The sequence below is a fragment of the Ambystoma mexicanum genome, chromosome 10 (genome assembly GCF_040938575.1).
Source record: "Ambystoma mexicanum isolate Mex_15411 chromosome 10, UKY_AmexF1_1, whole genome shotgun sequence".
Taxonomy (NCBI): domain Eukaryota; kingdom Metazoa; phylum Chordata; class Amphibia; order Caudata; family Ambystomatidae; genus Ambystoma; species Ambystoma mexicanum.
Window position 1 is genome coordinate 1,073,628,564 of NC_090932.1, and position 27,457 is coordinate 1,073,656,020.

Below are 27,457 nucleotides of genomic sequence, written 5' to 3' on the forward strand. Positions count from 1 at the left end.
TTAAATCACAAAGGTTTAAAAACATTTAGAATATGCAACAGATTCGTCATTAAAAATCAACACTAGCATCTAAAGCAAAGCCAGAATTGCCATTTTGAAATCAAGGAATGTAAAAATGATAAGAAATAGTATCCATACCTAAGTAAAAAGCAGAGGTGATAAAATGAACAGTCCGTCATTTTGCCTGTGTCATGTCAAGAATTGATATGCACACATTAAATAGGTTTATAGTGACATTTTCGAATGTAATAATTTCGAATGCCTTAATGTTGAATGAAAACTGTCCAAAAAAAAGTTTTTTTTTGTTTTGTTTTTAGTGGGGGGGGGGGGGGGTTGCCTCCCAACCCCCCATTATTTTTCATTGACCCTTTTGTTACTAACTAAACCCAAAAAACTATAAAATAAAAAAAATATATTCAACATTTTTTTTCGAATTTTTTTTCCGACATTAATGCATTCGAAATTGTGCATTCGAAATTTTAACTTGATACCATCGTGACATATGACCGGACAGGCAAAGTGGGAAGAGTATACATAACCATATCTCTATATTGAAGAAAAGTATCATAAAAACATAAATACATGTGTTGCAAAGAAACATAAATACGAGATGGCTATAACACTGTATTTAAAAATAAAAACACCTTGGCCCAAACCAAGTTTCAATTCTCAATCATTGTAGAATAACACGCAACCTGTGTCAAAAATGTGTGCATTGCTTCATTTGTATGAGTAGTGCTGCCCCAAACTTGGCCTTGTTTAAGTTCTAATTCAATGTAATTAAGCAAATGACCTGTAGCAAATATAATTGCATTGCTTCCACCCCACATATGTCTCATCCAAATGAGATTCCAAGCCAGTGGTGAGAGAGCAACTTGAAAGTCTTTCACGGAGTGTAATCTCTGTTGTTCGAAGTGGGAGCATAAAGGAAAAGATATTTTATGGATTCCTGAGCATCCATGAGACCACAAAACCGACATGTAGTGTCAAGAGTAGGATCTACACTAAGTCTCCAGTGTTTGGGGCGAAGTTTAGTATGAAACAAATCTAAACTGAATCTCATGTAGAGAGATTGTATCTTATTGCATGGAAAAAGAGTAAGATAAGCAGACGAGGGAATTGATTGTGCCTAGATCTTGAGTATTCTCCAAAAGAAGACCAGGTGGCAATTTGATCGGAAGTCGCAGCCCAATCATTTTGGAAATGTCTTTTGCTAAGCCAGGACGCCATTTGAGATCTTCAGGATGCATATTAATCAGTCCTAGTAAAGTATGCATCCATGCCTGAAATTGAGCAATTGAAATAAGAAGAGATTTTAGCAACATACTCGAAAGATCTTCATAAAGAGAGTTAGTAGGCGGAAATAACATTTTAGTGTAGTTGGATAACAACCGCCAGTAAATCGAGCCGCCAGTGAATTGAGACCCAATACGTGTCTAAGTATGGAGTTGGGTAAATATTTAGGAAGACGAAGAGTGGACTTCCAGATTTTTCTCTGAAGCTTATTCAAATAAAGATCAATTTGAGCAAGACAAAGATCCAACCCATAGAGAATCACCACCTCCACCTTCATAAGATAAAAATCAATAAGGGGAGTGAGAGAAAATTTGCAATATTTATGAAAAATTAGCTTCATTTGAGCCATAAAACCTTAACAGAAAGAGAAGCTTGCCATTTGGTGAGAGAGTTGCAATTGGAAAGGTTATACCCTAAATAAGTCAAATTATGAGAAAGATTTATTTCCTCACGGTTAATGGGCCATCTGAAAATACAAGGCTTTTTCTTATAAGAAAAAATAAGGATGTTTGATTTTATCGGATTGATAGCTAGATTGTTCTGTGTGCAGTATAGGAAAAACAATTTGAGTTTATTTTGTAATCCCGATTGAGTATGGTCGAACAGGATGACATCATCTGCAAAGGATAGCCAACTAAGGCGCAACACGCCCATTTTAACAGCAAAGATATTTGAAGAGTTCCATATGCGATCAATGTCAGCAAGTTAAAGATTGAAAAGCACTGCTGCAAGGTTGCATCCCAGCTTGACACCGATCGCAGTTGGAATAGCATCAGTCAGCAAGCCCTTGCGGTTGATGCAAACTTCGAAATTAGTATTATGGTGAAGAAACCAAATAAGTGTGACTAAGTAAGGGGGAAAGCCATAGTCCAGCATTTTCTTCCACAACACGCTGTCAAAAGCTGAGGAAAGGTTGAGTGATGCCATAAAGATTGAACCATTGGATAGGTGATGAGTCGTAGAAATAAGATGTGCAAGAATGGTCGCATTTAATTGCATTCCCATGGCTCTTCTGAAGCCCACCTGTGCTTTAGAAAGAATAGAGCTGGCTGCCACAAAGGTCTCTACTTCATTTAAAATAAGCAGGGCAAACATTTTGGCTGCTACATCTATTAGGGCAATAGGCCGAAAATTATTGGGGTCATTTATTGCACCTTTTTTGTGAAGAGAACAATAAGAGACGTGAGCCAAGATGTAGGAATAGTTTTAGAATGAAAAATAGTTTGGAATAACATTAAAAAAGTTTTTGCCCAGAAAAACTGGTCATCTTTTATGACGCAGGGTGGCAGGCCATCCGGGCCAGCAGATTTAGAAGATTTTAGCTGTGAATGGCATGAACGATATCGTCACATGACTATGGACAGTAAGAAGGAATATGCGGAAGTGAGGAAGTTACATCAAATAGACTGAAGGGCAGCGGAAGAGTGTATTTAGTCTTGAAAAAAGAAAACCATGACTGACCACCAATGGCAGATTCAAGAGGAGAAGATAGAGAACTTGTGGGATTCCTCAAAAATCTCCAAATTTCTTTACTGTTTCTTTTGCAAAGATTGTGAACCATTTTTTGATTCCCTTCCATTTTGCGTTTGAAAGTGTATTTATTTTAGCTCACATTTGTAACACGCTATAATTTTTCTTTTGACTTGAAGATACAAAAGTATGTCAGGGACGAGAGTTTTAGCTCTTTTAAGCTCACAGTTTTGGGATTTTTTGGGGAAAGCTATGGAAGAAGAAAAAGTATTAGAGTGTAAAACGGTTGAAGTAGACAAAGCACGAGAGACCATGCTGCACAAATGCGATTGGATCATTTTAAAGTTCCATTGCACAATTCTTTCCATCTGAGTTGGCGATACCACATCATTTGATTCAACCGACAGGTCGCGATTAACTAAAAGGTATGTTTTCTGCAGGTCTTAGGGTTCCAATGAATGGATAGCACATTTCTATCCATTTGAAAAAGAGTAAGAGAAGGCATGGAAATAAAACTAGTTGGAATAGACTGTAAAGAGGTAGACAAGATCTGATGTTCACCAAGCAAAGGATTGGTATTGACAACGGGGCAAGAAGACCTGACACCAGCATTGAAGCTACTATAAAGTCAATCGAAGAGCTTGCTGTTCCTATCTGCCAGGTAATATAAGAGCTAGGTGAAGCAGGAGGGATAAGATGAATATCCAATTCCTCTAAGAATTTGGTCGAAAGGCGCCCTCTCACAAGCAAAAGCTTGTGATAGGCAGCCTGACTCAGCTTCGAGGAGCTGGGTGTGTCAGCATAGAGGGTGGCATTAAAATCGCCACCAATGATTATCTCACAATCCCGACTAAGAGCAGTTGCCTTAGAAAGTGCAGAGTTCAAAAAGGAAATAGCTTTGTCAAGAGATGAAACAAGAGGTTTCCAATATAAAGAAATAACCAAAAGGTTTTTACAGCCAACATCCTCTAAACAAAGTTCTAAAATGGGACAGAGTTTGAAGGCATAGCAGTGCTTGACTGTGAATCTCAAGTTGTTATTAATCAATATTGCCAACCCCACCCCTGAGGGTTTTCCAGTTGAAGCCCGTTTAGCAGGAGAAAGGAAAGACGCAAACCCAGATAAATGGAAATCATTAGTGCACATTGTCGCCTGTATAATGAAAATAGAAGGGAGGGTATTGGCAGACAGAGAAGAAAGCCATGCACGCACATTTTTTTGACCACAGCAATTCCATGATAAAATGGAAATACTAGAGGATTGTGAGGGGGGGTTTGGTATCCCCACCATGAACTGCAGCTTTGATTAAGGGTTCAAGCCACGTTAGTCCATTTAGGACAGTAGCCAGGGATGTCAGTTGATCTAACATTGCCTTATTGTTGACATTAGGAAAAGATCCATTATGGCCAACAATAGTTGAATCAGATTTAGGAATGGGCTGAAATTCAAGAAAAGCCCATGCATCATCCAAACAGTGCAAAGCCTGCATCTCCAGACCAAGTAAAGACAAATCTGATTTGAAGTCCCAAAGAAGCTTAGCAACAATCAGAGATTGCAGTTTGCATAACAGCCTATTGTTGTTGGTATTAGAGAGCTTGATCCAATCAACATAGTTGGATATGACATTGCGTAAAGAGGGAATTGTATATAAGGCATTCATCAGAAAGGAGCGGTTTATACGCACCGTGCCATTAAGTAAAGGGTCACTAGACCAGCCCAAGATGGTTTTCATCTCGTTGGGATTTCCATAACGGGAATTAAAGTAGCGCTCAAATTCACTAAGGGAAAAGATGGCAAATCCACAACTTGCTTGTCACAGAAATTCGGTTGTGGTGCTGCAGAAGATGGAATTGGAGGAATACTAGAGGTTGCCAAAGATTGGTACTTAAGAGATATGCTTGGCACTTTTTCCGTAAAATTCAGAGGACTCGGTACAGTGAGCTGAGCAATATTACATTCAGAATAACTTTGCGAAGCAGAATTCATAAAGGGCGTTCAGGCGGAAGCAATCGTGTTTTTATTAAGGCAGAGTTTGTCAGTTTGTATTGCAGTCAAAGTTTTTTTTATTAGCAGTTAGCAGAAAATATGTATTCAGTTGAGATTGAACGAGAGGCGCTTGATTAGCGCCTTCATGCATTGAAACTAGTAATGAGGATGCCTGACATAGATTAAGTTTACCGGGCGCTATAGAGGGGAACAAATCTGCATGTGCAGCACCATTAATGAAAGCTGAAGATAAAGATGGTTCTAGATCTGCTTTAATTTGAAGGATTTTTTTGCTCTCATTGTCAAGTTGGAGAACTAATTTGCTCTCGTCATTGAGTTGATGAAGGTTGAGGGCTTGGTCATCAAGAGACATATTACACAATTTTTTTACATTAGAATTGTGACCCTTGACTTTGGAAAGAGGTTGATTTTTAGGTTTGGCTTTTGCGCTCTGAACAGACGGAATGTTAGAGTTGCTTTTAGCGTGATGTCTTCGTTTTGCAGCTTTCTGTTGCATTTTTTTTTAGCTTTACGAGACACAAAGTAATGTGTAGACGACGTAGCATCTTGAGCAGTAGAGCTCTCAAGAAGGGGTTCATTGACTTGTGAAGTGGCTAATTGTTGATCCAAAAGATGGCATCTCTGGATAGACAGAAGAGTCGATCTTATGAAAGTGGACTTGTTCACAATATATACATGATTTCAATACTGGAGTTGAGGGTCCACGAGAAAGATGTACTCGTTTGTCCAACTCTGCCATGAATGCAGGGGGCAAGCATGGAATTGTCGGACACGGAGACAAGTCCGTCTTCATGTCGATTTACTGTATGGGACAGATCCAACTTGGATGAATCAATAGAGGGTATCATGAAGTTGGGATCATATTCATTTACGTTTTAAGTGAGAAGAGCGAATTTGCAGTTGTCGCCGCATCCTTCACCTAAGCAGATGTAACAGAACAGGATGGCTGGGATAAAGGTAACAAATTTGCATCAGGGTATAAAAGTTGCAGGGAGCTCAGAGGATTGGAATGACATCGAAAGTAAGGAGCGTTTGCCAGGCAGGGGCAGGACTATAGTATTATATTGAGTGCCTGGGAGCTGACTGGGAAAGGTTTTAATAAGACGGTCACCAAGGCGCTTTCCACTTCTAAGATTAATTTCCATTGTAAAGAAGTGCAGAGCCAAAGAGCAAATAAAGGAATATTATGGAACATCGAACAACTGGCCCTTAACTGATTATGGGCTGATGTAGAGAAGCAGAATTTAGCCAGCAGCAAAACAGCTGGCTAGGGTAAATGCCAAAGGCCCTATAACCTTCCACAGGTTCCGGAATTTATGATATCGAGACAAAGTTGAATTGTGTCCCAAAAATGCCTCATAAATGCGTGCCAAGTCTGTTCTGTAACATTTGCAACTTCAGGACAGCAAAATACAGCAAAGATAACATTAAATAGTAACTGCATGATTGATGATAAACACAAATTTGAGTGTGCTGTATGTACAAATGTTTACATTGCAAGGTTGACCTATTACAAGGAACAGTATCTACAGTATCTGTGCCTGAATAATACGTGTACATTTAAAGTAACGTTGCGAGGACAGGCACCAATGCAACAGGCACCTAGTAATCTAAAAATATCAAGGCAGCCTATGCAATGCATTGAAGGAGCATTACGATGGCACTGGCAGCAAAAAATCAAACGAGAACACAGTCAGGCGGGTTATCTTTTTGCAAAAGACAAAGCAATTTGAAAAGCTTACCAACCCAAAATAAAAAAAAGTTTTGACAAATGGGCCTCCCAACACTCCACACCTCCACACCTAAAAGCCCAACAGCACACACTTCCGGAGCACTTCGAATGCACGTGCGTGATGCACGTGCACCAGTGCTAATAAGGAAGTGACTGGGCAGGTGGGCGGGCGGGAGGGAGGGCGGAGCTGCAAAAAAGAAAAAAAAACTTCCCCACACGGATGAAAGGCAGAGCATGAGAGCACACTCTGAGTGAAGCAAAGCACACAAGTAAACAGCAGTTACGAGACGGCAGCTGAATGAGAGAAGAAAGACGGCAAAACAGAAGGGGATCGCAAGGAGGGAAATTCCCTTGATCTTTTCAACAAGGTACCGCTACTTTGCAGAAACCTCAACAAAAAGAATAGAAAGCGTAAGACCATGAAACCAGGCTGAAGAATCCTGCACTGTGTGTCGGAGATACCAAGACCCCCCTGTGTAAGCAATCAAGGTGGGGAGAAGCAGCAGCCGCTGTGTTACCATCCTTGGCTCCAAGATCAAAGCAGTGTCAATGAAATCAACACAGCCGGCGAGGGGGGCGTGGCCAGCGAGCACGGGATGAGGACGTGATTCCTCGGAGCTCCCGCGGCCGCCAGCCAAATCCTGAAAATATCCTGATTATTTGGGCTTCACGACGGCAGAAAATAGACCCGGGTGCAGCGGAACCTCGGAGGATCGGGTCGCTGTGCTACCGACCCGAATCGTAGCACCGAATGGGCGCAAAAGGTCTGGGAAGCCCGAGACGGTGATAATAGACAAGATGGCCGCCGGAGCGACGGACTAGTACTGGACGTGCAATACGGCGCCAACTGCGGGAGACCGACACCCTATCCCGCTGATGCCCGGAGTAGCCGCGTGGGACCACGGCAGACAGAGGTGGGAAGAACAGAGCCCGTGAACTCCTGCCGGGCGGAGCGGGTCGCACACGCGGGAGCTACCCGCGACTAAGAAGGAGGGCGGGCCCGCTACTGACGGCACATCCTGCTGTGTGCCGCGGACACACACGAAACTGTCCCCCGCGGCCCCCGCGGGTGCGTTTGGCCGCCGGAGCAGGCCCAACTGTAGGAGATAGACACCCTGACCAGCGGGTGCCTGAAACAGCAGTAACGACAACACCGGAGGGCGGAAGGGAGAGACGACCCCGTGAATTCCCGCACAAGAGAGAACCGCTGACGAGTGTGAAGGTACGGGGGCCCCGCTGCCGGCAGACACATCCTACCGTGTGCTTTCGGGCACACAAGAACTTGTCCCCCGCGGCCCCGCGGAGGCGTTTGGCCGCCGAAGCCAATTGAAGGAGGCAGACACCCTGCTCAGCGGGTGCCTGGAACAGCCACACAGGAACATAGCGGAGGGCGGGGGGGAGAGAGACGAGCTTGCGAACTCGCTCAAGCGGGAGCTGCCCGCGAGTGGAAGAGTAGCAGCCACATCCTGCGCTGTGCTCTCGGGCACACACGACCCCGACCCCCACGGCCCCGCGGAGCCGCTGTCCCGCCGGAGACAGGCCGGACTACACAGAGACTGCTCTGGGGAGAGGGAGAGAGCTGCTGGAGGCTTGAGGCCCCGCGAAAGGTACGGGAGAGAGCGGCAGAGTGACGCCTGAAATGACGCATTAAGCCACAATACCAAGGGAGGACCATCAATAAACACGGCACGAACAGCGACTGAAGTGCCTACAGACTTGTGGTGACCTGGGACTGGGTGCTTGGGACATAACTGCCTCTCAGTGGTGCCACAACTAGGGCCAACTACCACACACATATCGCTACACAAAAGGAGTAGAACCCTCCCGGTGGAACCATACGGAACGCACAAGGAGAGGGGGTACGGCGATGAAAAGGGGAACAATCTCCAAACGCACAAACCATCCCACCCAGCAAGCGTAGGGCGCCAACAAAACCTACCCTACCAACTTCGGAACTGCACCTACCCGCTCCGTAAATCGCCCTAGAGACCGTAGGTTGCAAGCCCTATAAACAGTGCAGGAGTGGGGCCGACCTGCCACGGACCACGGACCACTGACTACTTGCAGATATGGGGAAGGACAAGGCAAGAGGCATGACAACGCAGAGTAAAATAGAGCAGTATACGACCCCCGCCCAAACCCCCCCACCAGAGCAACCCGGTACTAGCGTAACACCAGAAGCAGAGGAGAACATCTCGCTGAAGGATGTCATGAACGCCATAGCGAACTCGAGGACCTCCATGGAAAAGAAAATGGATAGCATCAGCGCAGAGGTATCATTATTGCGCCACGACCTCCAAAAACTTACAGCCCGCACCGGAGAAGCCGAGGGTCGAATATCCGAAACAGAGGACAATTTAAGAACAGCGAACCAGCAAATGTCAGGAGCGCTTACCCGCCTCAAAGCTTTGGAAGAAAGGGTGGAAGAGGCGGAGGGCAGGGCAAGACGAAACAACATTCGGATCCTCGGCCTGCCAGAAAAAACGGAGGGAGCAAGTATGGAACTGTTCCTAGAGCAATGGCTCGCAGACATCTTTGCCCCTAAAACCTTGTCGAACTTCTTCTCCATTGAACGGGCCCATCGAATGCCAACTGGCAGGCAAATCCCAGGTGCCCCACCCCGCACAGTGATTGTGAAACTCCTTAACTATAGGGACCGGGACGCAATACTCCAAATGGCCAGAACTAAGGGCACCATAATGTTCAACGGCTCTAGGATAGGTTTCTTTCCGGATTTCACCAGGGAGGTGCAAAGAGCTAGACAATCCTTTGGCCCCCTTAAAAAACGCCTCCAGACCCTCAACGTGAAATACGGGCTCCTATTCCCGGCGCAGCTGAAAATATACTTTAATGGAACAACGGTGCACTTCACGGACCCAGCCGAAGCATGGAGCTGGGCAGAAAGACACCTGGAGGGTGATTGGAGGCCAGAAGGAAGACAAGGGAACGGTAGGAATCGCCCGAGACGAGACAGGATACCTCCTGAACTCCCGCAACACCAACCCCAGGCACAACCAAACAGAGATAATGACTGAAATGGAGTATAAGGCACCCACCCGCAATTATGCTTTGAGATCCGGCACCGTGCTACTAGACCATGCTAACAGTGAACTAACTGAGAACCCGATGTCTGTATAACTGGCGGCCCGGAACGCGGAGCACCCCACGGTTGGAACAAGGCAACTTAAGAAAAGTTCTTGGTTGATGAGTTGACTGCCCTTTGCCAGTCTGTTCTTGCATGTTTGGGCGACAGGTACTTCAAGTTGGGGTGGAGTATAGGGAGGGGGATGAAAGGGAAAGTTTTAAGGTTGCTTTGTTAGTTTGGATTTATAGCATGTTCAACCGCAGACCCAAATATAACCCGTTGAACATTACACCCTGCAGCGCTATGTATTGGGACCATGCTCCCGACAGACACACCAAGGGGAGACTACTCTCCCGACCCATGTATCCTGCGTACCCTCTAACAAGAAATTCTAGATGACCCACCCACAAACACACCCCCCTCCACTCGATCGCCCCAGATCCCTTAAGCTGCTTAATTGGAACGTGAATGGAATGGGCTCTGGGATTAAAAGGTGTTTGATTAAACAACTATTGAATAGGCACGCTCCGGACTTGGCCCTCCTATCAGAGACACACCTAGCGGGAACTCACTGCACCTTTTTCCAGAAAACAAACTACAGGACCGCGTTCCATGCAGGGTACACGATGGGATCCAGGGGCACCCTTATTCTTATACACAAGAGGCTCCCGTTTTCCCCTCATGCGGTGGAACTGGACCCACGGGGTCGCTATGTACTCATTTTAGGCTCACTCTGGGGTGAAACACTGGCCATTGTGTCCATATACTCCCCACCCGGACTGGGCCAGGGATTACTGGAGGATCTCACCACTCTCCTTGGGAAGCACCATCCAGATCGCTGGGTCCTGGGGGGAGACTTTAATGACGTCATGTGCAATACTATGGACCGTACCCACCTTAGGGGGCGCAATCCTGATATTCCCACGAAACTCTCTAACTTTGTGTCCGCCCTAGGCCTCCGAGATGTATGGCGAGAGCTGCACCCCCAAGATAGAGGCTACTCGTTCCACTCTGGAGCCCATGGCTCCCTCTCTAGACTCGATTATCTTCTCGTCCCGAACACAGACCTGCACAGGGCAATATCCGCAGAATTCCTCCCCCGTGGAATCTCAGACCATTCCCCCTTACTAATTGAAATACGAACACAATCGGTGATCCCCCCTAGAACATGGAGGCTAAACAACTACCACCTTGGATTCCCAGAATTGGTAGACAGCCTCACGGAGGTGTCCGACGAATACTTTGACATAAATATACCAGCGGTGGATGACCCGGTGGTGGTGTGGGAGGCTTATAAAACGGTGTTACGTGGGGAAATCATCTCATGGGTAGCAAACAAAAAGCGGGAGAGACTCCAAAAAATAGTAGAGGCGGAAGCCGAATTGATTCAGGCTGAAAGCACGCATGTCCTTGACCCTACCCCGCAGACTCAGAGGTCCCTCACATTAGCCACAGAAACCCTCAGAAATACCATGCTAGACAATGCCAGACAGGCCCACTGGGACACCAGAGCGAGGATATACGAGCTGGGGGACAAGGCAGGCAAAATGCTGCCCTGGTTGGAGAGGAGGGAGGAGGGGAGGCGTCATGTAAGGGAGATTGTTGCCCCGAGTGGGGTTAGGTACCAAACGGATGCTGAAATAGCAGAAGCCTTTGCCCAGTTTTACGAGGAGCTCTACCGGGTCCCGACAACACCCTTCGACCCGACCCTACTCGATGAGATTGCTCTCCCAACACTGACACCACAACAACGGGAGGAGTTAGAGTCGGACCTTTCTGAATCCGAAATAAGCAGAGCCCTAGCGCAACTCCAGACGGGGAAAACACCGGGCCCTAATGGGTTCCCTGCCGAGACCTGGCAAAAACTTGGAGGGAACAAATTGGCGACCCCCCTTTACAGGATGTTTCTTGGTGCCCGCGACCAGGGCACCCTCCCACCTGACTTATGTAAAGCCACCATTGTGGTCATCCCCAAACCTGACAAGCCCCCGGAACAGTGTGCTTCTTATCGGCCTATCTCTTTAATTAACAGCGAGGCCAAGGTTCTCGCCAAGCTCCTTGCCAACCGGCTGCAATCAGTGACCCATACCTTGATCCACCCGGATCAGTGTGGCTTTATGCCACACAAATCGACACGTATGAACCTGCGCCGGCTCCATTTGGCTCTGGAGCGGGCCCCGATCATTGACACCCCTCTCGCCCTACTGGCAGTAGATTTTGAAAAAGCCTTCGACTCGGTCAGGTGGGACTGCCTTTGGGAAGTCATGAGGCGTATGGGGTTCGGGGACAGCTTCCTGAAATGGGTGAAACTATTATACACTAACACTCGGGCAGAGGTCAGAGTGAATGGTTGGCCGTCCCGGTCCTTCCCGTTGGGAAAGGGCACGAGACAGGGCTGTCCCCTCTCTCCCCTTCTCTTTGCCCTGGCGATTGAGCCCCTGGCCCTCTGGCTTCGCCAGGACGCTGCATGGACGGGGTTCAGGTGGCCTGAGGGACATGAGGACCGTGTCTCCTTGTACGCGGATGACCTTCTGATTTACATGAGGGACCCAACTCGGTCTTGCCCCAGGGTGACACAGATGCTTACCCGTTTTGGTGAACTTAGTGGGCTTAAAATCAATTGGGGAAAATCAGTTCTCTTCCCGGTGAAAGGCATCGTGCAAGCTGACCCTCGGGAATGTCCGTACCGAATAGAACCCCATGGTTTTCGATACTTAGGGAACTGGGTGACCACAAACCTGAGCGAATACACACTACACAACTTTCAACCGGTCCTTGACCGTTTTGTCAATGACGTCCACCACTGGAGGCTTCTCCCCCTTACACCCATGGGAAGAGCGGCACTCTTCAAGATGATGACTCTCCCAAGGTTTCTCTATGTCTTACAAAATGCCCCACTAAAGATCCCAGACTCCGACTTTAAGAGGGTTGATTCCCTCTTTCGGGAACTAATATGGGGGGGAGGTCAGCCGAGGATAGCGCTAACCACGCTCCAGAGATCGGTCTGGGAGGGTGGGATAGGAGCCCCACGCCTCCAAACATATTATTGGGCCACACAGTTGGCAGTGGTCAACGACCTGCTTCATGGAGACAGGGAGCTCCCCCACATCAAAGCCGAGATTGCGACCATGCACGATACCGAACCTTGGCAGTTACTATACCACACTACTCCGAGACCTCTCCCACCAACGACCACGGCTCATACCATCATGGTTTGGAAACAGGCACACAGATTCGTTGGGTGGGAAAACAGTGTAACGGTGGCACAACCCCTGTGGAGAAACTGTAACCTCCCTGAGATTAAGAAGCTTCAACCATGGCCCCGATGGGTAAGGGCTGGGATTCTGAGGGTTGGGGACATTCTTGGTGAGAGGGGGGTAGCATCGTTTGAAACTATCCAGCAAAAATTCCAACTCCCGGGCACTGAGCGATACCACTATGTACAACTGGCCCATGCCCTAAGAAACCATATACCTGCAGGCACCAATATCCCGGAGTACACACCCATAGAACGTAACATACTACCAGCTCTCATCCCCTCCAAATGCACCTCCATCCTATACAACGCTATTACATCCTTTGCTACGCCAGAACTCACGACTTTGAAAGCTAAATGGGAGGTGGATGTAGGGGTGATAGATCCAGAGGACTGGATCCAAGTACTAATGCACCCGAGGGAGGTGGCCATTTCTTCCAGGATCCGGCTGGTTCAACTAAAAATCCTACACAGGGTTTATTACCCCAGAACGGTACTATATAGATGGGAGAGAGCCTTGAACCCAAACTGCCTCCGCTGTGGGGAGGAGGAGGGAACATTCTTTCACATCCTGTGGGCATGCCCCCAAATCCGCACCTTCTGGAGAGAGTGTTGTGCGGTACTGGGCAATGTTTTGGCGTGCCGTATACCACTAGACCCGAAGATTCTCATTTTGGGGGCTCCGGATGAGATTGAACTTACTAAATGGGGCAAATTGCTACTGAACACGGCAACGGGATTGATGAAGCGTAATATAGCGCAAAAATGGGGAGCCCCGGAGTCCCCAACGATGGAGCAATGGGCAACAGATATGAACATTTGTGCCACTATAGAGCACCGAGTATATACCGCCAGAGGATGCCCTACTAAGGCGAACAAAATATGGGGGAGGTGGGAAGAGGATGGACCTTAGAGCCGGCTGGGCTCGGCGGTGTGCTCTGAGGAGGATATGGTTTAATCGCACAAAACCAGGGGTAATGTCATGGGTGATTGTCAATTGATCTAACGAGATTTGAATTTGGGAAGAACATGCTAATCCACAAAAGCTGATGTTGTGTTCTTGTGAATGTAAAACAATAAAAAATGTTTTATCAAAAAAAAACACAGCCGGCGAGTTGGGGAGACCGATACAAGACCGGTCTGTGTTGAACTCAAGGTTGCAAGCAGCAAAATTGTATTACGAGCACTAGAGCAAACATTGTTAAAACGCGTGTGATAAGTGTCACAAGTAAAGTTGAACTGCTGATGAGTGATTGAACTTTAAAAGCAAGATAGAATACCTTTTACAGAGTGATCTGGTACTGCGTGGGTGCTCAATTGAAGGTCTCTGTAAGATATCCAGCTGAGAAGTGGCAAAAGTGAAAGTGAAAAAAAGGTTATATCAAGAAGAGAACGAGTAATTGTAAATCAAAGTGGTCCTGCAACGGGTCGAGCAAAATCCCGCACACAGTCGAAAGTCTTTGATTTTGATGAAGTAAAGAATGTTTGGAAAAGCAGATACATTTGGTCCGAGCCCGGCAGAGGGAGACCAATTGAAGGTTTTGTGTTAAAGTGGGTCTGAGCCCTTCAGAGGGGGACCCAAGGTAAACAGAAAATATGTGAAGTCCTAAGAAGAAAGAAACTTTAATGTTTGTCGTGTTGCATCAGGCCCTCTGAAATAAGAGACTTTGAATGGCAAAGAGACTTTGTCACAGAAGGCCCTGATGTTGAGGTTTTGAACTGCATACTCCCTCATGCTAGAGAATCCAGAGAGTGTGCTAAACTCAAGTGTGCCGCCTTGTCCCATGCTAAAAATGTGGGGAAGGGAAGCCAATGGATTGAATATCTTGACATATTATTTATTGAACACTTTTCTTTTGCATAACATTGTTTCCACACTATTTGCTTTTAGAAGTAAGGATTGGCAATAGGTTTTATTTTTACAGACTCTACTAGGACTGCGTTATTATTATTTGATGGTCGTAGCTTCAGATTTAGGATTAAATAGGCGTTTTTCAAACCAAATTGAAGTTAAATAAACACCCTTGAACTGTGATCACTTGTGTCTGTCTTACTCTTTGATACCATGCCTTCCTTACACAGTGCAGCCAAAAACTACAAAATAGCCATCTGTCAGGCAAAAGAAATTGTCATACGAGAACAGTATTGACAAGGCTTCATCTAACACAGAGAATTGTTTAAAAATAGTTTAAAAATGTTTAAAAGAGCTTGAATCCCCATATCCTGTTTCCATTCCAAATGGTGTACCATCATACAGAAAGTAATGATAAAAAAAGTTGATAAGATCAGAGAAAGTGTAAGGGCCAACTATGCTGCTTTGGACCTCTCGGGGTTCAGTGCTGAAAAGAATCTTCCTCCTCCTCTGTTTTCTCCATTTTCCTTTAAGGAAGTGACTGAATCAGAAATTTCCAAAATACTGACTAGTCTTAAACCCACCGCTTGCAAGGGAGACACTTGCTCTGCAATGGTCATTAAAGCCTGCGCAGCGTAACCTTTACATTTAATCACCAAGTTCATAAACAGCTCTTTCTGGGAAAACTATGTCCCCAGCCTGATTAAACTGGCCTGGATCTCTCCGTTATTAAAACAGCCATCTCTCGGTCTAGCCCAGCAAGAGAACTATGTCCCCATTATAAATATTCCATTCTTGCTGAAGATTTTAGACAAGGTCGCCTACAATCAGATCCAAGATTCCTTAGAATCTCACACCATACTGGGACATAAACAATCTGGTTTCAGCAGTGCCCACAGCACCGAATCCACCCTGCTAGACCTTAAGGCAAATATTCTACATCATTTTGATGAGGGCAGCACTGTGATGCTGATGCTGCCCGATCTATCCTCAGCTTTTGACGTGGTGGATCATACTATACTGGTACAAAGACTATGGACCACAGCTCATTTCTTCTTTGATGCTGCTGAATGGATCAATTCTTTCCTCTCCGGACGAAAAGCCAAAGTATTTCACAATGACGCCATGACCAAAGACTACCTGGTCTCTTGCGGAGTACCAAAGGGGGTGTGTATCTCACCCATGCTTTTCAATTTCTATACAATCCCCCTCTTTGAGATGCTAGTGGAAAAAGGGACCCTGTATGCACACTACGCAAACAACATGCAGTGTCTGATCCCTCTTTCTGGTTTCCGCTTATTACCTAAAACTGTTAGGATAAATTAGGCAGTTTTTGAATCAGTCTAAATGTGCCAGCATTGCTAGGGCAATCATTGGGGCCTGCATGGACTACTGTACAATCCTTTTAAAGGGCATATGCAAGGATGAGCTTGGCCGCCTTCAGGTCATACAAAACAATGCTGTGAGAGTTGGAGAGGGTCTGAAGAGATCTGACCATGTTTAGTCACTAAGAGGGCCCTGCACTGGCTCCCGGTTCAGAACAGAATTACCTATCAGACTCTCTGCATTACTCATTGATGCCATTACGGCAAACGTCCTAGATACTTGGCTGACAGATTGGCCAGGCTGAGAGTCCTTCGGTCTAACAATTCCAACCTCTTGCAGATTCCGAAAACAAAACTTTCTATAGCGGCACAGGGATTCTTCCGGCACATGGCGCCAAGACTGTGGAACAACCTGCCCCGTGAATTAGAGCATGCCCAAGCTTTGCGAAATTTAAACATGACCTCAAAAATGTTCTCTTTAACTGATCCCTCCCTTGCTGTCGTGCACCTGGTTTGACCCATGAGCTTATTTGTGAGATAATTTTTTGTTTGTTTGTCATGTACCAGCGCTATTATGCCTACGGCGTTGCTTAGGCGCGTTACGCGTTACAAATAAATTTAATAAAGACTTATGCGTCTCTTTCACAGATTCTACCTGGGGAAACCGGGTTCTCCTCCTCTTGGGAGGGGGCATACTGCCATGACCCTCATCCAGAGAAGGTCATTCTGGTACAGGTGCAGACGGGTCCATTGTGTGGTGCTTCCCTCTGTGGGGGCTCTATGCAATATGGCGACGTGTGTGCCATGCAGCATTCTAGTCTCTGCTGAGCCGCATGCCGAGCTGCATGCTGACGTCATGCAGCATCGGTTCCCAAACAACAAAGTCTACATAGTTGGTGAAACATGGCAGATCAGCGCGTCGCTACTCTTATAGCACAGACGCTCTGTGAGTTTGCCTCTAGGTTTTGCTTTCTGGTCCTTGTTGTTCTGCCTCCCAGTCTTTTCTTCTGTGTTTTATAGGGCTTGCTTTCTATTCTGATACTCTTTGTTTCTTCCATAGTGTCATCCTGTTCAGCCTTTATCGATCTGCCTCCTTTGATATTGTGCGCCTGTCTGGTGCATTTCTACGCTACTTACCTCAATTCTGCCTTTCCCATTGCTGACTGCCTGTCCGGTGCCTTTATCCACTGCTTACCTGAATCCAGTTGATTGCCTGAACAGCACCTTTTTCTGCTGCTTACTAGACTCTATCACTGCGGCTTTGCTGACTTGATTCTTCTTCTGCTCCGCAAACTGGATCCGGCTTCACCAACGTCCGCTGTCTTCACCTGTAGGGTTGTTTCCCCAGGAGGGTTTCCTCCCTGGGGCTTCTGTTGTCCCTGCATTTATTACATCAGGGCCACAGAGGTCTCAGGGCATTCCTTGCTGCCTTCACTGCCATTGTTGCATCAGATCAGGTTAGTGCATTTCGCTTGAATCTTTACACCGATATCAAGCCCCTGCTCAAAAAGCCCACACTTGACCCCCTTGTCCCGACCCATTAAAGACCCATCTCGAACATTCGATTTATAGGTAAACTAACTGACTGAGCAGTATACTCTCAACTACGCCAGTTCACGAAATACGAGATCCTTGACCAGCCCAATCCGGCTTCAGAGCCCTACGAGGAACTGAATCGTGCCTAGCAGGGGTGTTGCTAGGTCTAGAAAAGACCCGGGGCTACGCTGATGTCGAAACTGTCGGGCCTGGGGGCTAGGTAGCCTTTTGGTTGTAGCTCCTGAGATTATATCCGGGGCTACAACCAAAAGATCAAGGGCAATAGCCCCGTTAGCCCCCCAACAAATGCCCCTGGTGCCTATTCTACATCTGAGAGGATCTTTAAGACACTGAGATTCAGAAGGCTGCGCCGCCCTAATCCTACTCAACCTCTCGGCAGCCTTTGACACCATTGGTCCAAGGTTTGAAATTGAGGGGAGCGATTTAGCTCCTGCTTGTAACCTCACAGAGCCAGGTTAGCTTGACACCAACAGCTACTAGGAGCTACGTTTGGCTCCCCAAGCCAACAGTTGCTGAAAACACATCTATGTGAATCTGTGGGTTTGGGACAATCTGTAAACATAAGGACATATCTATATGACAATTAGAGCATAAGTGGTTATAAATAATGTATACAATTATAGGTTTGCTTCTTACGTGGAAGTTAAAATTGTGGAACATTAAGTACTAGCTCCTCATTCCTCAGTTAGAGCTCATGGTCACTGGTTAATGCTGGATACTGTAAGGAAGGCATGGTATCAAGAATAGACAGAAACAAGAGTGTTTATTAAACTGTATAGCAAGGGTGGAAAAATGCCTTGTCTAAACCTAAACCTAAGATGGGAGCAAGCTACGACCATCAAATCACAAATAAGGCAGTCCTAGAGGCGTCTTGTCAAATAAAAAGGCATATACTAAGAAAAACCTATTGCCATTCCTTATGCTAAATACAAAAGAGTGTGGGATAGGGCTCTCAAGAAATGAAGAAGTGTTTACAAATAATAAGTCAGGATGTGGTAGTCGTGGTATCCTTTCCCCATGTTTTGAGCACGGGACAAGGCGGGACTCTGAAGCACAGCACATGCTCAAGATTTCCCAGCACGAGACAACAGTTCCGTTCTCAGCTATCAGGATCTTCGATGGCCAAGTCTCTTGCTGTAAAAAGTCTCTTGCCTTCGAGGGCCTGATGCATTCAAAATAATAACAAATGTTCCTTTCTGCTTGTACGTTGGGTGATGGTTTTTCTCCCTTGGATCCCCCTCTGTGGTTTTCACAAATCTTAATGTCTTTTTAAGCAGTTCAAGGTGGACAACCCTCTGCCGGGTTCACTCTTGTCAACACACTGTTCTTTGGGACTTTAGACTTTGCCCCTTTCCATCGGCATCCCTCCTTCCGGTTCACTCTTGCCAATCTCACAGTTCTTTCAACTTGCTTACGATGTGGGGTTCACTTCCTTTATTCACAATCATCTGCTGGTCAAAGACTTTTGACTGTACAGAGGATTTTACTAGACCCCGTATGACCACTTTTGCACTCTTCAGCCTTTGCCAAGGCCTTCTGGTAATCCTAGTTCAAACAATCGGGTAATCACCCAGAGTGTCTTGAGTGAGCACCCACGTGGTGCCAGGCTCATCTGCAGCTGGCTTTCCCCTTTTACATCAACAGTTCTTTGTTCATTCTGCAATCAGCCGTTTGCTACTTTTGTTCAACACAGTTTGCTTTCTTTATCGGTTCTCCCCTCGACTCGCCGGCTGTGATGAACTGCTTGGCTTTCTTGGTATCGGTAGTCAAGGCTGGTACCATGGTAGCAGGCATCTCCCTATGTCCTTCTTATCAGCGTAGGCACGTTCTGTGTACCGTTGAAATCTGCTGCAACACACTTGGGCTATTGTTCACGGTCTTACAATTCCTTCCACTGAGGTTTGACAGGCCTTGGTCGGAAAGGGCAAGGTTGTGTTTCTCCTTGTCACCCTCTCGGATTGCGACGTCTTTCTCCTCCTCTTGAACTGCTGTGTCTGGATAGCTGTCTCGTTGTGCAGTCTGCCTTGCTCGTTTGGTGCTCTTGTGCTCCACCTTTTATCCCTGTGGGGAAGGAAAGGGCTGTCAGGTGTGTGTGATTCTGGTAAATTGCCTGACTTTTCCTCACCCTTTTGTTGGGACACGTCAGGTAAATGGCTCTGGTGTTTGCCCGTCGTCTTTGGTGATGTGCAAAAGTGTTAGAGTTGGAAAAGGGGGCGTAGAGTGTTTGAATATCCTACGGGGTAGGATGGGGAAAAGGTGTTATAAGAAGGGGGATACTGCATCTCACCCGTCAGTGTCCCACTTCCACTCCCCGAGGACCCCCCATCCAGGTGATCCTCCCTCACTGGTCCACCCCCAGGAACTGGATCCAATAGCGATGGCGTGTCCTGGCCACCTGGATGGCAGATCCCCAGGTACTAGTCAGGGAGACACCGTCAGGTTTCTCATGATACCCAGGAGCTGCTTTTAGCTCCTGCTTATTCAATCTTAATTTCCAATCCCTGTTGGCCACTCCACCTTCACGTAGAGATTGCACTCTCTCGGCATCAGGGACACAGCCCTGAAGTGGATATCCTCCTTCCTCTCCAACAGATCCCAAATTGTACACTTGCCTCCTTTCTCCTCGACCCCCCCAGTCCACCACAGCATGCCTCAGGTTGCCTTTCTCTCCCCAATGCTCTTTATCTTCTACCTAAACCCCCTGCCCACACTCACTCGATCCCATTGCCTATACTGCTATAACTGCACAGACAACACCCAAATCGTCTTCAAAAATCCCTATGGACCGCTGCACCGCCTCCTGGATCTCACAATATACATCTCAGAAATCAAGCGCTGCGTGACTGTCAAGCACTTCATACTCATGCCAGGCAAAACTGAGATCATGCTCTGCTGGAAGACCTCACTCTTTCTCCAACTCACCCCATGACCCCTTTCTCTAGACTCACCACCTACAACACAGTAAAAAAACTTGGTTGCATTATGGACTCAGACCTGATGGTGTCATATCACATCCACTGCATGACAAAAAGCTGCTACCTGCACATTCACATTCTCCAACGCCTTTTTCCCTACCTGACCTTCCCTCACAGAGTCTCTGCGATTGTGGTTATCTGTGGTTAGCGCCTGTCACACCGTTTCCTCCATGGCAGCTTTGGGCTATATGGAAGGTCCACCATTATTGAGCTGTCACGCAACTCTGTTACGCCGAGTTGCGCTCTAGTGGTTTCCCAACATGGCCACCACTCGGGGAGTTAAATCACTTCGGCGTTCTCAACGCGATGCGTTGCAACCGCCGAGTTTCCTCTTGTTGGAAAACACTAGTACTTGTTCTCTGCTTGTGCCTTTTGTTATGTGCTGCTTAGCTCTCTGCTTTGTGTGCCCTCTCGCTCCTCCCTCGCGTTGTTGCGCTCTCCCTTGAGCACTGTGCTGGGTTCTCCTGTGCCTCGCTGGGTTATCCTGGATCTCCTGTGACTCGCTGCTCATCCCTGCTGGTTCCCCTGTGCCTCACTGGGCTCTCCTGGATAACTTGTGACTCACTACTCATTCCTGCTGGCTCCCCCCTGGCTTGCTGGGCTCTCTGCTTGTTTTTCCCTGGGCTCACTGGACAGTTATTTTCCTTTATTCTCTGTTGCCTGTGGGTCACTTACCTTTCTCTCACTTGCCGCTCTGCCTCCAGCCTTTTTCCCCTGTCTTTGGATTGTTTCTGTTTTTTATCAGATCATCTACTCACCTCAGCTGCCTGGAGTCGCTTTCAAGGACACAAGCTTCGGAATCTCTGCTCACAAAATCCTCCTCAGGTTTTTTTTGCCTTAACAGCTTTTTTCCCTGTCTGGCGGTTCCAGAGAGGGAACCACTAGTCCGCCTGTCTATCCAGACAGAAATAGTGGCTTCCCTCCACGACAGACCTTATCTCTTCAAGGAAACAAAGAAAATCAAGAAGAAAAGGGAGCTCATCTTTCGCAGTCCAAGAACCCACAATCTGGAACTCAATCCCATTATCCACACGTTGCAAAGTAGATCAGCTTGCCTTCAGGAAGGCTCTCAAAACCTGGATTTTCCCTTCGACAGCCTGACAGACTCAGCGCACCTCCTGAATTAATTATTAAGCACCCCCTAAAGAGAATGCTGGGACACCAGAGCAGTCCACAAGGGGGTTCATACGACCCTACCCATTGAATGCCTCTCAGTCTATCCTTTATGATAGGCTTCGAAAGTCCTTTTGAACAAGGGGTCAGTCTTTCTGCACTGGAACATCAAGCACACCATCACAACGAAACATAGCCATTGCCCGTCCTGGCACAGCAGACCCACCTTCTTACTTCTCAATGTGAGAAACCAGAGGGTGTCTCAACCGCTAGTCCCCAGGGATCTCTCTCTCAGGTGGACAGGGCACGGCCATCGTCTTTGGACCCAGACCCTGGGGGTGGGCAAGTGTGGGAGTATCACCTGGGTAAGGGGTTGTCGGAGAGTGTGGGTGAGATAGCCAATGGTGAGATGTGGTATTCCCCCCCTTTTTGTTCATCTACCCCATCCTATGTTCTTGGATTTTCCGAAGTTCCAACTCCCCCACCTCCTTTTACACAAACACTGGGCCGAGGAAGAGGGTGACTGAGAGTAACTAGACAAACTTTTTCACATCGTACTGGACATGTCCCATTAATCGGGTCAGGCACTTTACCCTAAGTGCATATACCTGATACCAATTAACTCTCCTCACACGAATAAAAGGCAACACCTAAAGACACACTCTGAGCAAGGCGGAACACAAGAATGACCATAACATCCGGGACAAAGGCACACCTACTGGAGCAGAGCAACTGACCAAGGGACAAGAGCAATGGGCCGAAAACCCCAACACTTCCCTACTGGAGATCGATGCCTCTGACAGATCGCGAAAGACACGTGGAGAAGGCCAGATGCCACAAGTGAAGATTGAATTGCGTTTCAAGGATGCCAGCGACCCTCCCGGGAGAACGGCAGAGTTGAAGAGGCAAGGTCAAGCCTGTGGTACTAACTTTGACTCGAAAATCGGAAAATGCAAACCAAGAATGAAGCACACACAGCCGGTGAGTTGGCAAGCGACCTGAGAGACCGGTGTGTGTTAAAGTGAATGAAGTAGCAACATCATAGCACAAGTGAAGGCTGCATGCACGTGGATGAGACATGAAGAAAGGCAGACTTGTGAATTAACTTTAAAGTAAAATACAGCTGCAAGATCAGCGATACTAAGTAACAGAGTGGTCCGGTGAAAGGAAGTAACCAATTCGAAAGTCTCAGTGAAAGGTGCATTGTTTAAAGTTAGAGGGTGAACAAACAGCAAGAGTGAAAGTAAATAGTGAACATTGAGTTGAAGTTGTTTTGCTGTGGTCTGTAACAAAAGCCACACACATTCGAAAGACTTTGACATCCGAAAGTGGTCCGAGCCCGATTGAGGAAGACCCGAAGTGTATTAAGCTTGGGGAAGGGAGCTCCCTTGCAACTTTGTTTGAACTGTATCGTGAGAGGTCTGAGCCTGGTAGAGGGGGACCTTTGTGAACGTTTTGGTTGAAACATTATTTCGAAAGTGAGAGATAGGAACTATAAACGTGGAATGCCAGGTGGGCCTCGATCCACGGTTTTGAACCGTGTACAGTGTTGGAAGCCGAGCCAGAGTGTGTCATCCTGCCTACAAGGATCGTCTTATACCATGAGGCCTAACATGGGCAGGAGAGCTGGTTCAGCCACATTATCATTTGAACACTGACTTTTCCTTTTGCATACATTTCTTACTTTTTACACTTTTTATACAGGATATAGGGCAGGCATTAGGTGTTAGTATATGCCATTTTGATTTGACAGACTCCACTAGGACTGGTTTGTTTATCATGTAATGGTCAAGACTGCTCCCATCTTAGTTATAGGGCAGAATAGGAGTTTCTCCAACCCCAACATTTTCAATAAAGGTTTTACAAATTGGATCCATTGTGTCAGTGGCAATACTTATGATACCATGCCTTCCCTACATCAATAAACACCACTCGATTACACACAACCAAAACATGCATCACTACTTCCATAGAATACACTTGAGACCCACGCAAAATTCGTACCAGCCGTTCACATAATCTGACTCTTCTGACTCTTCCTTTCCCTTGACAATCTGTCGCATCACCCATTGTCTCACCTGATAACTATGGATCATTGCTAAGGAAGCTTTGCACTCCCTACCCTCCTTGTGTTGGCAAGAATGCACATATGCATTTTAGAAAGCCTTTCTTCACCTCTCACATCTCTGACTACAGTCTTCCGAAGGGCGTTCATCCCCACAGCGCTTCGAGGCCATACCAATGGCAGTAGGAGCTATACAAACGTCATATAACAATGCCAAACATTAGAGAAGGGGAGTCTACCTGGAAAAATGAAGGAGGCAACTGTAGTTCTATTGCTGAAACCAAGCAACAATGCTGCTGAATGTTTTTCATGCAGACCATTGTTAATGATTAACATGGACAGTAAGATCTCAAGTAAGATCCTTGCAGGAAGACTTTGTTGTTACTTGAAAACCCCACCTGCTTTATCAAACCGTGTTCAAAATGTGCAGGTTATTTTTTACTAACAGAGTGTATTAGGGCTGACCCAAGCAAGAGGTCCAGTGCATAACTTTGAGACTGGCGTTGCATATTCAAGGGTCTGAAATGTTTTAGCAAAGTAGACACTTTTTACAATGGCTAGCGCTGTTTTATGGGTCATTACTGACAAGAATCAAAACAAACCACACACACAAACTTATGTCTTGATAGTAAAATAAATATATGTTTTATTGCCCTGACTAAACAAAATACAAGTGTTACCAAATCTGGGGTTTGCAAGTTAGACCTCACAGGAGGGACAGCAAACAGTTTTAGGTGTATATAGTTTTAACCCACTGCCAAAACTCTTGAAGATACAATTGCAAGGGCCTGGTGGAAGTCAGCGGATCCAGGATGCAGAACAATTGCCATCTTGGAGGAGCCAGTGGAATTGTTTAAGATGGGAGAAAGTTGCTGGACGTTGATTTAAAGAAGTGGTCTTCAAACTGTGGGGCTAGCACCCTAGGAGGGATCAAAGGATAGCCTGGGGGCGCAAGGCTATTTAAAAAGGGATTATGGTGACTGCTTTAAATAGAAAATATAAGCAGTTATAGGTTATAGCTTGGGGGTGGGGGAGCATAAACAATACCTTTGATCAAGGGCGGCTCGGTATAAAAAGGTTTGACTACCACTGCTTTAAAGAGAGTTTGTTTTGTTTCACTGCTGGTTTGTGCATTGATTTGTGCTACACCACCCTACCACCACTCGCCCTCCTGTGGTAATGTTCGGATTACCGCCAAAGTCATGATGAGACCCAATGTGTTTGCACATATTCCATTGCTAATCATCATAGTAAAACGACTGTGCAGCTCGGTGAACAGAATTCTTTTTTACTGTCTACTAGTGATTTTCTACATGGTCAAATAATAGCTTTCACATTTCTTTGGCCCTTTAGAAGTAAGTATTGGATATATAGGATCAATCGAAGTATGCAATGTCAAATACTTGCACATTCTCTACATACCTAGTAATTAGGTCTACTACAGGCAGAGCTAGAATAGTGCAACATTTTCCAGAAAATAGGTTTCAGAATCCAAATTCCATAGGTTTCGCAAATCGCCTAGTTGAATGGTATATTCAGTAGTGTTTTCCAAATGCTTATGTTTTTTAAAAAATTGTGATTTGGTTTTAAAACACATTTAAACTTTTCACAAACATTCTATCAATTTTAAAGAATAAAAATAAGAAGAAACTAACATTAAAAAAAGTTAAAACTGTTAGTTGAATGCTTATGTTTAGGGACTTTGCCATATTCCTCACATCTGGCCAGAGGTTGGGAAGTGCTTCCAGCCCGATTCAAAATATCCATTAACCCACCCTTTTACCTATTCGGATTTGGATTGTACAAGCGACATATCCAATATTGCATGAGTTTAAGAGAAGCAGCATGCTTAATTCTCTTTGAATTAGACTTGATTCTCTTCAAGTCATTTGGGGCATGATTAGAGAGATGGAGTATCATTTAAAAAAACATGTTTTCCATTATACCCAATTTAACAGCTTTGCACCGACCCCTTTAATTCTGCTCCATATAACTGTCGGGAAGAGATTAAGGTGGGCGGCTATCATTCAGGAGAGGTGATCACAACTGTATTGGGGGATCTGTTATGGTGAATTCATGTTTTCCTTAAACAAAAAAAAACCTTTAGACTAACTTTCCAAACCAAGATGGCACCTTCTGCATGTGATCTGCGGGAAGCACACGGAGCAACACTCGTGAGGGTACTGTAGTGTTGCGAGGATATGTGCCAACTGCCTTTCATTGTTTTGCCTGGAAGCAGAGATCATCATGTGTCAGCTCTGCTTCACAGGCCTTGTTGTTCAGGAGGCAGCGGACACTGAGGCCCATTTTCAGTTTCCTGAGTAAGGGCCAAGTCAGTATGAGGATGTGGCTGCAGCATTTCCTCAGTGACGAGCAAAGAAAGTCGTCAGTTTCAGCCCATGTCGGCAGGCAAACGGTGGGTGCGCTCGCAAGAGAGACTGGCCAGTAGTCTCTCTTCTGCGCACAGCTGCCAATTAAGCTAACACAGTAGTACTAAAATAAAGCGATACATATTGTTCCCTCAAGTGCCTTGCTCACCGAGAGTATGTTGTCTCCAGAATTTACAGGTAAAACTCCATAACTGATGCGCTTTAGGACAAATGAAAAGAGTTAGTGTCTCTATGAACGTAACTCCCCTTTTAAGATTACAATCTAGCTAGACCCTTGTCGCCTCTGCACTACAGAAAACAGTTCAGGGATTCAGCAGATAGGAGTTAGGAATCGTAGATGTATATAAATGTTCAGCTCCAAATCTGAAGTGCAGGAGACATTACTCATCCTTGAGCGGAAAGGGCAATGAAGAAAGAAATGGCAGATGATATAGTTAAAACAAGGCAACTTCCACAATAGGCTTTAATTCTCCAAAGCATTTTTCAAACTAGGACCAATTGGTTCAGTTAATGTAACATTTTTCAGAGACCAGGGAGCGTCTAATAAGTGTAAAAAGTTCAGCTGGAGAGAGTTAGTGTTCGGTGGGTTCTCAGTAGGTTACTCAGAACTCTCCACAGAAACATGGCCTTTGGCAAACAGAGGTCTACCAGGTCATTTTTGGAGGGAGCAGAGATGGCGGGAAGAATACTACAATTACCAGATCCTATAAATCTGTCTTCTTGTTACCCCTTCTCTTCAACAGAGACTCCCAAACACTGAGGGGTGGGGGTCCACTGGTGAACATTTTATTTTATTCACCTACCTCACCCCTCCACCCCCCAAGGCTGAATGCTTTTCTTTTGAACACTAAACTGTGGAGTTAGGGTTTTAAAGGACCGGTGGAGTAACCAGCTTCCGTGGCGTGGAGGTGTGGGTGAAAGACAGGTTCCCTTTTTATCCAATGTGGCTTCTCTAGATGCTGTCCCAACTACACTGTGGCTTATTTAATCAAAATCTACCATGTGCATCTTCTTAACATTTAGGTTTACTTTCAATTTCTGATGCCCCCCCCCTTTGGTGCGCAGACCAGAGGTTTAGTTTTTACAAAGTTAAGTTCCATTGTGATGAATCTAGTGGGATTATCACTGAGACCCCAGTATGGGCCTTCTCTTATGTGGCCAGGGGAAGGCAGCCTCTATCTGATCCTGACCATGGGGGCGGTATTATGAGGGAGATCAAATGGGAGGGGACTCACATCACATCAGCTCTCTCCCTGTGTAGTGTCCCTTACTCGAATCCCGAACGCTGCTGGAGGAGCGAGACTGAGCTCAGTCATGATCAAGCTCAGCCGTGG